The following is a 12,887-nucleotide window of genomic DNA, read 5'->3' as shown; positions in this document are numbered from 1 at the left end:
TTTTAATCTTTTTTTTTTTTTTTTTTAACGTTTATTTATTTTTGAGACAGAGAGAGACAGAGCATGACCGGGGGAGGAGCAGAGAGAGAGGGAGACACAGAATCGGAAACAGGCTCCAGGCTCTGAGCCATCAGCCCAGAGCCTGACGCGGGGCTCGAACTCACAGACCGCGAGATCGTGACCTGGCTGAAGTCGGACGCTTAACCGACTGCACCACCCAGGCGCCCCCGACACCCCCATGTTTATAGCAGCACTACCGACAATAGCCAAAGTATGGAAAGAGCCCAAATGTCCATCGATGGATGAATGGATAAAGAAGATGTCGTGTATATGTATATATATGTATATATATATATATATATATATATATATATATATATACACAATGAGGTATTACTCGGCAATCAAAAAAGAATGAAATCTTGCCATTTGCAACTATGTAGATGGAACTGGAAGTTATTATGCTAAGTGAAATCAGTCAGAGAAAGACAAATATCATATGATTTCACTCATATGAGGACTGTAAGAGACAAAACAGATGAACATAAGGGAAGGGAAACAAAAACAATATAAAAACAGGGAGAGGGACAAAACGTAAGAGACTCATAAATACGGACAACAAACAGAGGGTTACTGGAGGGGTTGTGGGAGGGGGGATGGGCTAGGTGGGGGAGGGGCATTAAGGAATCTACTCCTGAAATCATTGTTGCACTGTACGCTAATTTGGATGTAAATTTAAAAAATTAAATAGAAATAAAAATAAAAATAGAGGCGCTTGGGTAGCTCAGCTCAGGTCATGATCTCACAACTCGTGAGTTCGATCCCTGCATCGGGCTTTGTGCTGACAGCTCAGAGCCTGGAGCCTGCTTCAGATCTGTGTTTCCCTCTCTCTCTGCCCCTAACCCACTCACATTCTGTCTCTGTCTCTCTCAAAAGTAAATGAAGATTAAATAAATAAATAAATAAATAAATAAATAAATAAATAAATAAATAAATAAAATTCAAAGAAAAAATCGTGTAGGACATGTAATGTTACAATAATATGTTGAATAAATGAATACATTTATTGAAAAAAAAGAGAATTATGTTTTAGCCATACAGTAGAATACTGTGTAGGTTTCAAAGAACAATGTTAAGTCTGTGTGTGCAAATACATAAAGATGGCTACACTGTTTTAAGTGAAAAATCAAGATTAAGAATAATGCACTGAGATGGTAATGTGTTTAAAATAAAATGTGCAGTACAGCCACCTGAGAAGACAACACGGAGGGCGCCTGGGTGGCTCAGTCGGCTGAGCGTCAGACTTCGGCTCATCATTTCACGGTCCACAGTTCAAGGGTTCGAGTCCCGCGTCGGGCTCTGTGCTGACGGCTCAGAGCCTGGAGCCTGCTTCAGATTGTCTGTCTCCCTCTCTCTCTGCCCCTCAATTCTTGAGCTGTCTCTCTCTCTCTCAAAACTAATAAACATTAAAAAAAAATTTAAAAAGAAGATAATTTGGCAGTTTCTTATCAAGTTAAACATAGTCTTACCATGTAATCCACATTCACACGCCTAGGTATTTATACAAGTGAACTGAAAACATGTTCACACAAAAACCTGTCCACGATGTTTCCGATTCTGTGTCTCCCTCCCTCTCTGCCCCTCCCCCGTTCATGCTGTCTCTCTCTGTCCCAAAAATAAATAAACGTTGAAAAAAAAAAAATTAAAAACCTGTCCACGAATGTTTTCAACAGCTTTATTCATAATCATTAAAAACTGGAAACACCAAGATCCCAAGATATCCTTCAACTGGGAAAAGATACCCTAACTGTGGTACGATGGAATGTATATGGCAGAAGGTACACAAGGGAATACTACTGAGTGATAAAAAGGAACGGACTACTGATCCATGCAGCAACGTGGATAGATTTTAAATGCATATTGCTCAGTGAAAGGAGCCAGAACCTAAGAGCTACGTATGTTATTCTGGAAAAGGCAAAACTATAGAGACAGAAACCAGACAGGTGGCTGCCAGGACTGGTGGGGCAGGGAGGGACTGGCTGCAACGGGGGACACGCAGGGGAACTGCAGGCAATGCAACTATTCTATAGGGTCCGGCAGTGGTGGACACACAACCTTACGCACTTGCCAAAGCCCACAGAATGAACTGCAATATATGCAAATAAATTTCAAAAAATCAAAGAGGCTGGAATGAAGACTATGACAAACGACTGACTGTATCACAAATGTATGACAAGGGGCGCCTGGGTGGCTCAGTCGGTTAAGCGTCCGACTTCGGCTCAGGTCATGATCTCGCGGTCTGTGAGTTCGAGCCCCGCGTCGGGCTCTGTGCTGACAGCTCGGAGCCTGGAGCCTGTTTCGGCTTCTGTGTCTCCCTCTCTCTCTCTGCCCCTCCCCAGCTTGCACTCTGTCTCTCTCTCAAAAATAAACATTAAAAAATCAATTAAAAAGGCTTATTTATAAAAAAAAAAAAAAGAGAGAGAGAGAGAGAGAAAAACAAATGTATGACAAAACCTTACTGATGGGTTTCAGGGAAAAGGAGCTGCCGAAGTTAATGCTGGAAATCCCACGTTCTGCCTAGAACCGAGAAGGCAGGCACAGAAGGAACTCTCCTAACTGCTGTACTCTGGCTGTAAATCTGTTTCCAACAAGGGTCTGGCTCAGCAATTCTGAAACCACTTTTAAACACCCGGTGGGAGCCGTTTCTCACTGTCAGAGAGGTAGGTTACAGAAAAACAAGAAGGGAAGGCGAGAATCAACACCAGTACCTTCATCAGAGTCAGAAACCCCGGGAGGAACCTAGGTGTCGCTTACTGTACAGACAGATGGATTACACGACGTTACGGACACATGCAGGCCTGGGAGAGTGTAAGCGTCCCACAAAGTAATGCCATTCCAGTGGCAACAAGCACTTCCAATGCCCAGATCTTGGTTTCTAGATACCACATTTCACGTTCTTGGAAAAACAGCCGATCCTAGGGCCGGAACAGAGAAAATACAAGACAGGTCTGGTATTCTCTAGTCATCAGAAAATAAGGGAGAGCTCAAAACTTGAAAGGATGAGCGCCTGTCAAAGGAACACTGGGGCCACGCTCAAAGAACTCTCAACGACCAAAGCTGGAGAAGCTGAGGAACAAAATGCACGATGGAAGAAAGGAACAAAGCATGCGACGGTTAACTGCAGGTGTCCACCTGAACAGGCCACAGAACGCAGGCACCTGGTCAAGCGGCACTCCAGATGTTTCTGTGGAGGTATTTTTCAGACAAGATCATAATTTAAATCGGTAAATTTCGAGTAAAGCTGATTACCCTCCATAAGGTGAGTGGGCCTCATCCAATCAGTTGAAGGCCTTAATTTTTCAAAGACCAACCTCCCCCAAAAGGAAATTCTGCCGACACACTGCCTTCAGAGTTGAACTGCAACATGAAGCCTTCCGTAGAGCTCCAGCCTGCCAGCTCCCCTACCGATTCTGGGCTTGTCAGCGTCTACAATCACACACCATGATTCATAAGTACGACATACACGTACATATATACCACATATGTGTATCTCCATCCTTCCGGTTCTGTTTCTCTGGAGAACCCTACTAATACAAATTTTAACCCAAAGTAAAAAATACAGCACACAAGCCTGTGGAGCTCCTGGCCGGCTCAGTCACTAGAGCACGTAACTCTTGATCTCAGGGTATTCAGTTCAAGCGCCATGTTGGGCACGGAGCCTACTTAAAATTTTTTAAAAAGTCTATGCACAATAAATCACTGAATAAACAAATAAATAGGGGAGAAGTGACAAGCCTTCCTTACAGAGGAATTCCAAATAATGTTAAGACAAGACTCTCCCCTCGGGGAGGTGGGGCCTAGTCCCTCCTTCCCACACGAGTGGGGGCTGGACCTAGCTTACAAAGAAAAGGACAGAAAAGGGGGAAAACTCACTTTACAGTGGAGAAACCTGGCCAACACTGCCTCAACCATGTGGGCAAAGTTCACACGACCAATGCCGTCGTGTGGTAATTAAGGGCCACTGGTCAACGTGATGCGGAGGGAACTTCACCTCTGCAGTATTCTTTCTGAAAACCCATACCCCCAGTCTAATCCTGAGAAAAACATTAGACAAACCCAATCTGAGAGGCAGTCCACAGTTTACCTAACCAGTATTCCTGAAAACTAGAAAAGCCACGAAAAACAATAAAACTCTGCCAACAGAAAACTCACCCAACAAAGCAGACTAGGAAGACAGGACAACAGACACAATGTGGTGTCCCAGATGGGCTCCTGGGACACAGAAGTGGAAGGCAGGTAAAAACTACGAAAACCTCAAGTATGAACTTTAGTTAACACGCATGTAAAAATGGGGCGCCTGGTGGCTCAGTCGGCTGAGCGTCCGACTTCCGCTCAGGTCACCATCTCACGGTTCGTGGGTTCCAGCCCCACGTCGGGCTCTGTGCTCACAGCTGGGAGCCTGGAGCCCGCTTCGGGTTCTGTGTCTCCCTCTCTCTGCCCCTCCCCTGGTCACGCGCTCTCTCTCAAAAATAAATAAACCTTAAAAAAAAATTTTTTTAAGTAACAATAATACTGTAAAAGTACTGGCTCATTAATTGTAACACATGTGCCATACTGACGTGAGATGTTAGCAAACAGAGGAAACTGGGTACAGAATATATAGGAACTCTCTATGCTATCTCTGCGTTTTTCTAATAAATCTACAACTGTTCTAAAATTAAAAGTTAAAAAAAAAAAAAGCTTATCACAATGGTATTGCTTCCCCAACAGCCACACACCATATGCCTTGCACCTCAAAGAGAGCAGCAGGAAGTACAGAGAGCTCTCACCCAGGCCACCAGTGCACCTGCAAGAGTTAAATATAAACCAACGGGATGACAGTTTGGTTCTGTTCCACCAAGCAAATGCTAAGGGTAGAAGCAGCAGCAAGGGTATAGTCCTAAGGGAGAGATAGAAACAACCAGGGAGGACACTGAAAAATACAAGATTTCTCAGGGGAACGACCACACCATAAATGTTCACAGCAGTTTGTAAAAAGATGTTATGAAGTCCCAGACTTCTAATGATGACAATATAAACTGTCCTATGCACTGTTAAATAAAAATACACATATCATCCTCTACTTACCTCGGGCAAAAGAGTATTAAGGAAGGTCTCAGAATAACATCCCTCTCTACATAAGCCCTCAAATAGATACTTTAGTTTCAGAATGCTCCAGCACAGATGAGAAATAGACAAACCCAAAACATCAGGTGAGGCCATGAGCAACAGTAGCTCCCCTTCCAGAAGTCGCCAAGTTCCCACAGTCTGACAAGCAGCAAGCCATTCTATAACTAGCACAGTCTTAGGAATAAGGTGACCCGGGTGGAAACCTATTTCTGCCATTTACTTGCTAAACGGATCTGGAAAAACAGCTTCTGGATCCTGGGCTACGTTCCCGAAAGAGAATGAGTATATAACCGGAAGCTTAACGAACTCAACTCCAAAGACTAAGATTTTCACTGAATCTCTTAACACTAAAGGACCTTCCTTCCAGAATTTCAGTTTCCTAAAAAAAGCAAAATACAACAAAAAGAAAAAGAATCAAATGTTAACAGAGGCTTCAAAGGGATGGCTGATATTTACGTTACATATACTTTATCTTTTTCAAACCTACAATAATGTTCATCTGTAATTAGTAAAATTATTTTAAACCATACATATGCCATTTTCCTCTAGAATGTCTTGACTTGGGTCACCAAAGATTTATTCTAAATATATTTGACTCACCCTCAAAAAGGAAAAATCAAAGGAACATATGACCCCAAAGACACCTTAGGACTTAAGTAGGAAAGGACTAACTACATCAACCCATTGGTATACTCTCTATGTCGATCTAATTTAAATACTATTAAAGACAGCCTCAGAGATTAAAGAAATCTAATTGTCCGGTTTTGCTATTGCGAATAAGCCAAACTTAAGTTTCCGCTTCTGGAAAATGTGGTCAGCCACCTGGGTAGGGAGCCTAAGGTGGCTAAGGTAAAGGACCAGAGAGAAACTTTAAAGACTTAAAAAAAAAAAAAAAAAGGAAAGAGAAAAGCCAAAAGCCAGGGGTGGTGGTGGAAAGGACACCTTCATTTTTGTGGCAATTTATAGAGTTGGGAAAACCACAGCCACAGTAGGTAGAACTGTCCATTAAACTGCTCTGAGAGAAAAAATTAGGACCTTGCTGAGACCCGGAAGGCATTCCAACAAAAGTCATTTGGTCAAAGCTATACCTGTAGAAAGGGCAACAATGTCTATTAACCAGTATTTGTCTATAAATCTCTGCCTTCCCAGCTAGGTAGGGAAGCCAGGGATTGTATCATGTAACCCCAGGGCCAGGCATACAGAAAGAATTGTTTACCCAATGGAAGTATTCCAATTGTTTTGCTTCCTATCTTAAAAGACTTAGTTCACATGTCCTGAAGTCCTGGGGCGGAGGGGGGGCAGGGCAGGGACCCAGTAAGGTAGTTCTAACCCATTCAATAATTTATTGGTTGCCTGCTATGCTATGTTTCAATCACCTTTCTAAGGCATCTGTGATGTCAACAGTCAAAAACAAACAAAACCCTCTGTCCTCGGTGGTGGGATGGGGAAACAGGTGAAGGGGACTGAGGGCACACTTGTCATGATGAGCACAATGGGCAACTGAGAAATGCATAGAATTGCTGAATCACAGTATCCTACGACCGAAGTGTAACACTGCATGTGAATTATACTTGAATAATCTCTGTCCTCATGGAGAGAATCATCTAAATGTCATTCTCCACCCTGTCCAGAGCAGTGAGACTCAAAATATGCTCCATTAACTGGCGCTGATACAGAAAACCGTTACTGGTCCGTGACACATGATGCCAAGCAAGCATTTAGAAACTCATGCAGTCACTGCATATGAACCTAGTAGTATAAAGTAGGCTCAAATTTACGTCTCTTTAATTTCTCTCTAATTCATTTTTTATTGTTTTTCTAAGGATCATTACATAATTAATTACAACTTTTTTAAGTGGGTCTTTCAGGGTGTCTGGCTGGCTCAGTTGGTGGAACACGAGACTCTCAGTTTCGGGGTTCTAAGTTTGAGGCTCACGCTGGGTGTACAGGTTACTTAAAAATACAATCTTAAGGGGCGCTTGGGTGGCTCAGTCAGTTAAGCGTCCGACATCGGCTCAGGTCACGATCTCACAGTTCGTGAGTTCGAGCCCCACGTCGGGCTCTGTGCTGACAGCTCAGAGCCTGGGGCCCGTTTCCGATTCTGTGTCTCCCTCTCTCTCTGCCCCTCCCCTGTTCATGCTCTGTCTCTCTCTGTCTCAAAAATAAATAAACGTTAAAAAATATATATATTAAAAAAATACAATCTTTAAAAAAAAAAAAAGCTGCTCTTTCATCACAGATAACTTAAGAAGCACAGGTCCAACGCACTTTGATCATACCACTTCCCCCCTCCTCAAACAGAATTTTACACTTGCAACACTTTCAAGATTTTCCACAAATACCCACCATTCCAAATATTGTTTTCCCACTAGTTCAGTTTATCACATACTCCAACCACATTGAACTGTTTTCAGTACAAACCTTCTGTCTTGCTTGTTCTTTTCCCTCAGTGTTAAATATGTTCCTAGATATGTGATCAAAGTTTACATATGCTCTTAAAGTCAAGCACAAATGCCACCAACTCCTCAAAACCGCCCATGAACCAGACAGGTAAGAAGTAATCATTCCTAGACTTTCTCTGATACTTTAAAGCATGCCTCTTAGGGGATTTCTACAGAATACAAGTGACTGGAAACAAAAGAACAATACCGTATTCATTTGGCATCCCTACAGCACACGAAAACAAAACCAGTATCAAATTTGTTGGATGAAGGATGTAAGAGACAGCATTACATATACACAAATGAGCTTCACTCAAGAGACCAGAAAACTCTCTGAAATTATACCCAAACTTGTGTATGTACAATTTTCTCAGGAAAAGGTCTTTAACTCTTACTAAATTGTCAAAAGTCCTAAGAAACCGCTGATAGGTAAAGGGCTCAGGTTTCATCAGCAGACAGCCCTATGTCTGCCACCCAGTTCCATCAGGGTTAGCCTGGGGGAAATTACCAGATCGAATGTAAACCTCAATTTCCTTATCTCAAAAAGGTGGTAACATCTACTTCAAAGATTTGCTGTGAGAACTGAGTGTGACCACACATGGAAAGTCCTAGGATCAGGAAGAGCACATTACAAGCACTCACTGATATTTTTCCTTCCTGCCCTCCTCGTTCTTTTGAATCAGTTTACATATCTTACATACATATATTTTAGGTCCTTCTCAAATTACAAATTGCCGCCATCCCTTAAAAGTTGTGTTCAGACTATCTGCTTGGAAATCTTCAACAGGGTTGGCTGTCTCAGAAACATCTATTTGTTTTACATTTCTGCCCATCATATCAACTAATTCTAATTAGTATTGTCTTTACATGACAAATGCAAAGATTTTCTTCAAGTTTATTTTGAGAGAGTGCGCACATGCGCAAATGGGGTACAGGCAGAGAGAGGGAGGAGAGAATCTCAAGCAGGCTCCACAGGGTCAGCGCACAGAGCCCAGCACAGGGCTCAAACTCACCAACCATGAGATCATGACTGAGCCGAGGTCAGACTCTTCACGGACTGAGCCACCCAGGTGCCCCAAATGCAAAGATCTCTTAAAAGTATATAACCTAATGCTCTTAGGAGATTCTGATGTACTCAAATATAGTCCTTTTCCTAGGAAGCCTTCCCTGACCTCACGTGCTCCCCTCCCCCATAATTACTCCCTCCTTTCTCAGGGCTACCTTCCATTCCTTCCACACATCTATGTGCACTCATCATATGCACTGAACTTTTGTTTACATGTCCATCAACCTGTACTAAACACAGCACCTCAAGGTAGGAGTACTAGATTGTCTCTGCGTTTCTCATGCAGCGGCACACAAGAGCTCCATAAATCAACTTTTATGCTGATCCTTTCATTCACTTTCCAAATGGCAGCACAAGTCTACAAAAGGATTATTCAAAAGTAAGATGGAATGTCTATCTCAAACTACACCAGTCTCTTTCAATTTCCTGTTCCTTGGAAGTGTTAATGTGGCAATTATGTTGTTGTTTGTAATGACGAAGTAAGTTTAAAACGGGTGTTCGCTACATGAAAAAAGATTGATAAAAATGCTTTGGCTACAGGTGACATTCTAAAAACTATTTATTTTGAAATACAGATCTATACTTTCAACGGAAAAACAGCACAGAAAGGCCTTGGATACGCTTTGCCCAGGATGTCAGTAGCCTCATCACTACGGGACATCAAACCGAAGCAATCGACAGCAACACAGTCCACACGCTTTATTTAGATTTATTTCATCACTCGCGGTGCAGACAGCTCTGTGCAATGTTATCACATCTGCAGGTTTGTGTAACCACCACAAGACACAAAACTGTGCCACAGCCACCGAGACCCTCGTGCCACACACCACGGCGGCCGCTAACCCTTGACAACCACAAGTCTGTTTTCCATCTCCAGAACTGTGTCATTTCAAGAATCCTACGCAGGTAGCAAGACCATTCACGTGGGAACGGGCAGCCTCTCCGACAAATGGTGACAGGAAAGCCGGATGTCCGTGTGCACGGGATTGGAGTTGAACCCTTCCGTTGCACCGTGCACCAAAAATTAACTCAAGATGGCTAACAGATCTACACCTAAGACCTAAACTATAAGACTACTAGGAGAGCACACAGGAGGCTGATGACACCACACGAAAGCAGAGGAAAGAAAAGCAAACGCAGACACACAGAGCATCAAACTCAAAATCCACTGTCTGTCGTCAGAGCACACAGCAGAGAGAGAAGGCAGCCTGCGGACGGGAGAGAATGCTCCCAAATCGTATGTGTCACCTGATAAAGGGCTAACATCCACAGTACACAAAGAACTCAGACAGGGGCACCTGGCTAGCTCAGTCGGTGGTGCGTGCGACTCTTGATCTTGGGGTGAGTTTGAGCCTCAAGTTGGGCGTGGAGCCCACTTAAAAAACACACACACATTCAAAAGAACCCTCAGGGCGCCTGGGTGGCTCAAGTGGCTGAGCACCCCACTCCTGATTTCCTCTCAGGTCTTGATCTCACAGTTCCTGAGATGGAGCCCCCCACCCCTACTGGGTCAGGCTCTGCACTGACAGCGTGAAGCCTGCTTGAGATTCTCTGTCTCCCTCCCTACCCGCCCCCTCCCAAAAGTAAACATTAAAAAAACTTTTAATGAAAGAACTCCTATAACTTAACAACAAAAAAATCAAATAATCTGATTCAAAAACGGGTAAAGGACTTGAACAGACATTTCTCCAAAGACAACTGTTCCAAGGGGCGGTGAGCACATGAAAAGTTGCTCAACATCACAAATCATCAGACAAATGCATATGAAAACCATGAGCTGTCTGTCACCTAACACCCATCAGGATGTCTACTGTCAAACAACAACAACAACAACAGCAACAACAACGGGTCATCACAAGTGCTGGCGAGGATGTGGAAGAATTCGCAAGGCTTCTGCACTCCTGGCAGGAGGGTGAACTAGTGCCAGCACTGTGCAAAATATGAAATTCCTCAAAACAAGACAACTGCTCAGGGTAGGCTCACCAACTGCAACACAGTCACCACTCATGGGGTGTTCATGATGGGGGAAACCATGTGGTGGGAGTGCTGGGGGTGTATGAGAAATCCCTGTACTGTTTGCTCAATTTTGCTGTGAACCAAAAGCTGCTCTAAAAATACTCTACTTAAAAAAAAAAAACAAAAACCAGAACTACCATACGACCCAGCCATCCCACTTCTGAATTCCCAGCCAGAAAAAGTGAACGCAGGGTTCTGAGGGGACATCAGCACACCCAAGTTCACGGCAGCAACAATCACAACAGCCCAGAGGAGGAGGCGCCCCAGATGCGCATCTTGGATGAAGGCATAAACAAAATGTGGCAGACACAAACAAGGGAACATCATCTAGCTTTAGAAAGGAAGGAACCCTGTCACATGCTCCAATGTGGGTGAACGTTAGGGCGTTACACTGAGTGAATAAGCCAGTCGGAAAAAGACAAATACTGTAGGACTCCATCTGCAGGAGGTAAAGTTATCAAACTCATACAGACGGAAAGCAAAATGATGGTTTTGAGGGCGGAGTGGGGAGGGGAGAGGGACAGTTGTTTGATGGGTAAACAGCTTCAGTTTTTCAAGTTCTGGAGATGTTCCACAACAATGTGAACGCACTTAACATTACTGAATTGTACACTTAAAAATAGTTAAGATGGTCCTCTCTCTCTCTGCCCCTCCCCTTTTAAACATTAAAAAAAATTTTTTAAGTGGGGGAGGCGCCCGGGTGGCTCAGTCGGTTAAGTGTCCGACTTTAGCTCAGGTCATGATCTCCCAGTTCACAAGTTCAAGCCCCTCGTGGGGCTCTGTGCTGACAGCTCAGAACTTGGAGCCTGCTTCCGATTCTGTGTGTCCCTATCTCTCCCCTCTTTGTGCTCTGTCTCCCTCTCAAAGATAAATAATCATTAAAAAAATTTTTAAATAGCTAAGATGGTCAAATTTATGTTTTTTATCACAATAAAAAGAATTTCACATAAATGGAATCGTACAGTATGTAACCCTTTGAGATTAGCTTTTTCTTCCCCCTCATTCAGCATAACTCCCTTGAGATCATCCAAGTTGTTCTGTGTATCAACAGTGTCTTTATTTGTATCGCTGATAAGTCTACTCCACGGTACGGATGTACCACAGTTTATTCACCCACAGAAGGATACCTGGGTTGTCTTCCAGTTTTCAGCTATTACTAATAAAGCTACCCTGACCGTTCACATGTAGACTTTTACAAAGACATAAGATTCATTTCTCTAAAATGAATGCCCAAATGTGCACTTGATGGGTTGTGAGGTAAGTACCTATTCAGTTTTGTAAGAAATTACAAACTGTTTTCAATATTGGCTGTACCATTTCACCTTTCCACCAACATCACATGAGAGAGAACGTTCCCCCACATCCCTGGACAGCATTTGGTGTTTGTTTGTTTATTTATTTATTTTTAGCTACTCTAGTAGATATGTAGTGATCATTTAGTGTGGTCTAAATTTGCATTTCTCTCACGGTCAATAACATTGGATATTTTTTCATTTGCTTATATGCCATCTGAAATGTCTGTTCATATCTTTTGCTCATTTTCTAAATGGACCGTTTTCTCGTACTATTGAACTCTGAGAGTTCTTCATTTATTCCACATCAATCCTTCAGCAGATATTTAGATTGCAAATATTCTTATTCTTCCAGTTTGTAGCTTGCCTTGTCAGTTGTCTCTCGCAAACATAACTTTTCAATGCTGATGACGCCCAGTTTACCAATAGATCTTTCCATGCATCATGCTTTCCATAAAACTTCACTTAGCACCACACGGTCTTGAACTAGAAACTCTAATATGCGCACCACACATAAGAATAAGAGAATGATGAAGCACAAAGAGTGTAAGCACTTTCAAAATCAAATCAAAACAGTGTCTCCTATCATAAAGAACATTTAGGAAAAAATCCTAAATGTGCTAAGTTGTTCTTTAAAAGCAATGCTTACTTGAAAAAAAAATTTAAAAAAAAAAAAAAGGGGGGGCGCCTGGGTGGCGCAGTCGGTTGAGCGTCCGACTTCAGCCAGGTCACGATCTCACGGTCCGTGAGTTCGAGCCCCGCGTCAGGCTCTGGGCTGATGGCTCGGAGCCTGGAGCCTGTTTCCGATTCTGTGTCTCCCTCTCTCTCTGCCCCTCCCCCGTTCATGCTCTGTCTCTCTCTGTCCCAAAAATAAACGTTGAAAAAAAAAATTTTTTTTTTAAA

The 12,887-nt window shown here is 43.0% G+C and overlaps 2 long non-coding RNA genes across 2 annotated transcripts in view; one reads left to right on the top strand and one right to left on the bottom strand.

Moving 5' to 3' along the window:
* The window catches only part of LOC121016100 (uncharacterized), a 74,967-nt gene that overhangs the window by 56,057 nt on the left and 6,023 nt on the right, over positions 1-12,887 (top strand). The window lies entirely within an intron of this gene.
* LOC121016102 (uncharacterized) lies at positions 1,483-2,319 on the bottom strand. Its single transcript, XR_005784107.1, has 2 exons — positions 1,711-2,319; positions 1,483-1,596 (listed from the first exon to the last, which is right to left on the bottom strand). It is a non-coding gene; the product is annotated as an uncharacterized LOC121016102 (long non-coding RNA).

This window comes from Herpailurus yagouaroundi, unplaced genomic scaffold (genome assembly GCF_014898765.1).
Source record: "Herpailurus yagouaroundi ecotype Mexico unplaced genomic scaffold, PumYag 208, whole genome shotgun sequence".
NCBI lineage: Eukaryota > Metazoa > Chordata > Mammalia > Carnivora > Felidae > Herpailurus > Herpailurus yagouaroundi.
The sequence above is the reverse complement of the archived record's forward strand: the minus strand, read 5'-3'. Positions and strand labels throughout refer to the sequence as shown.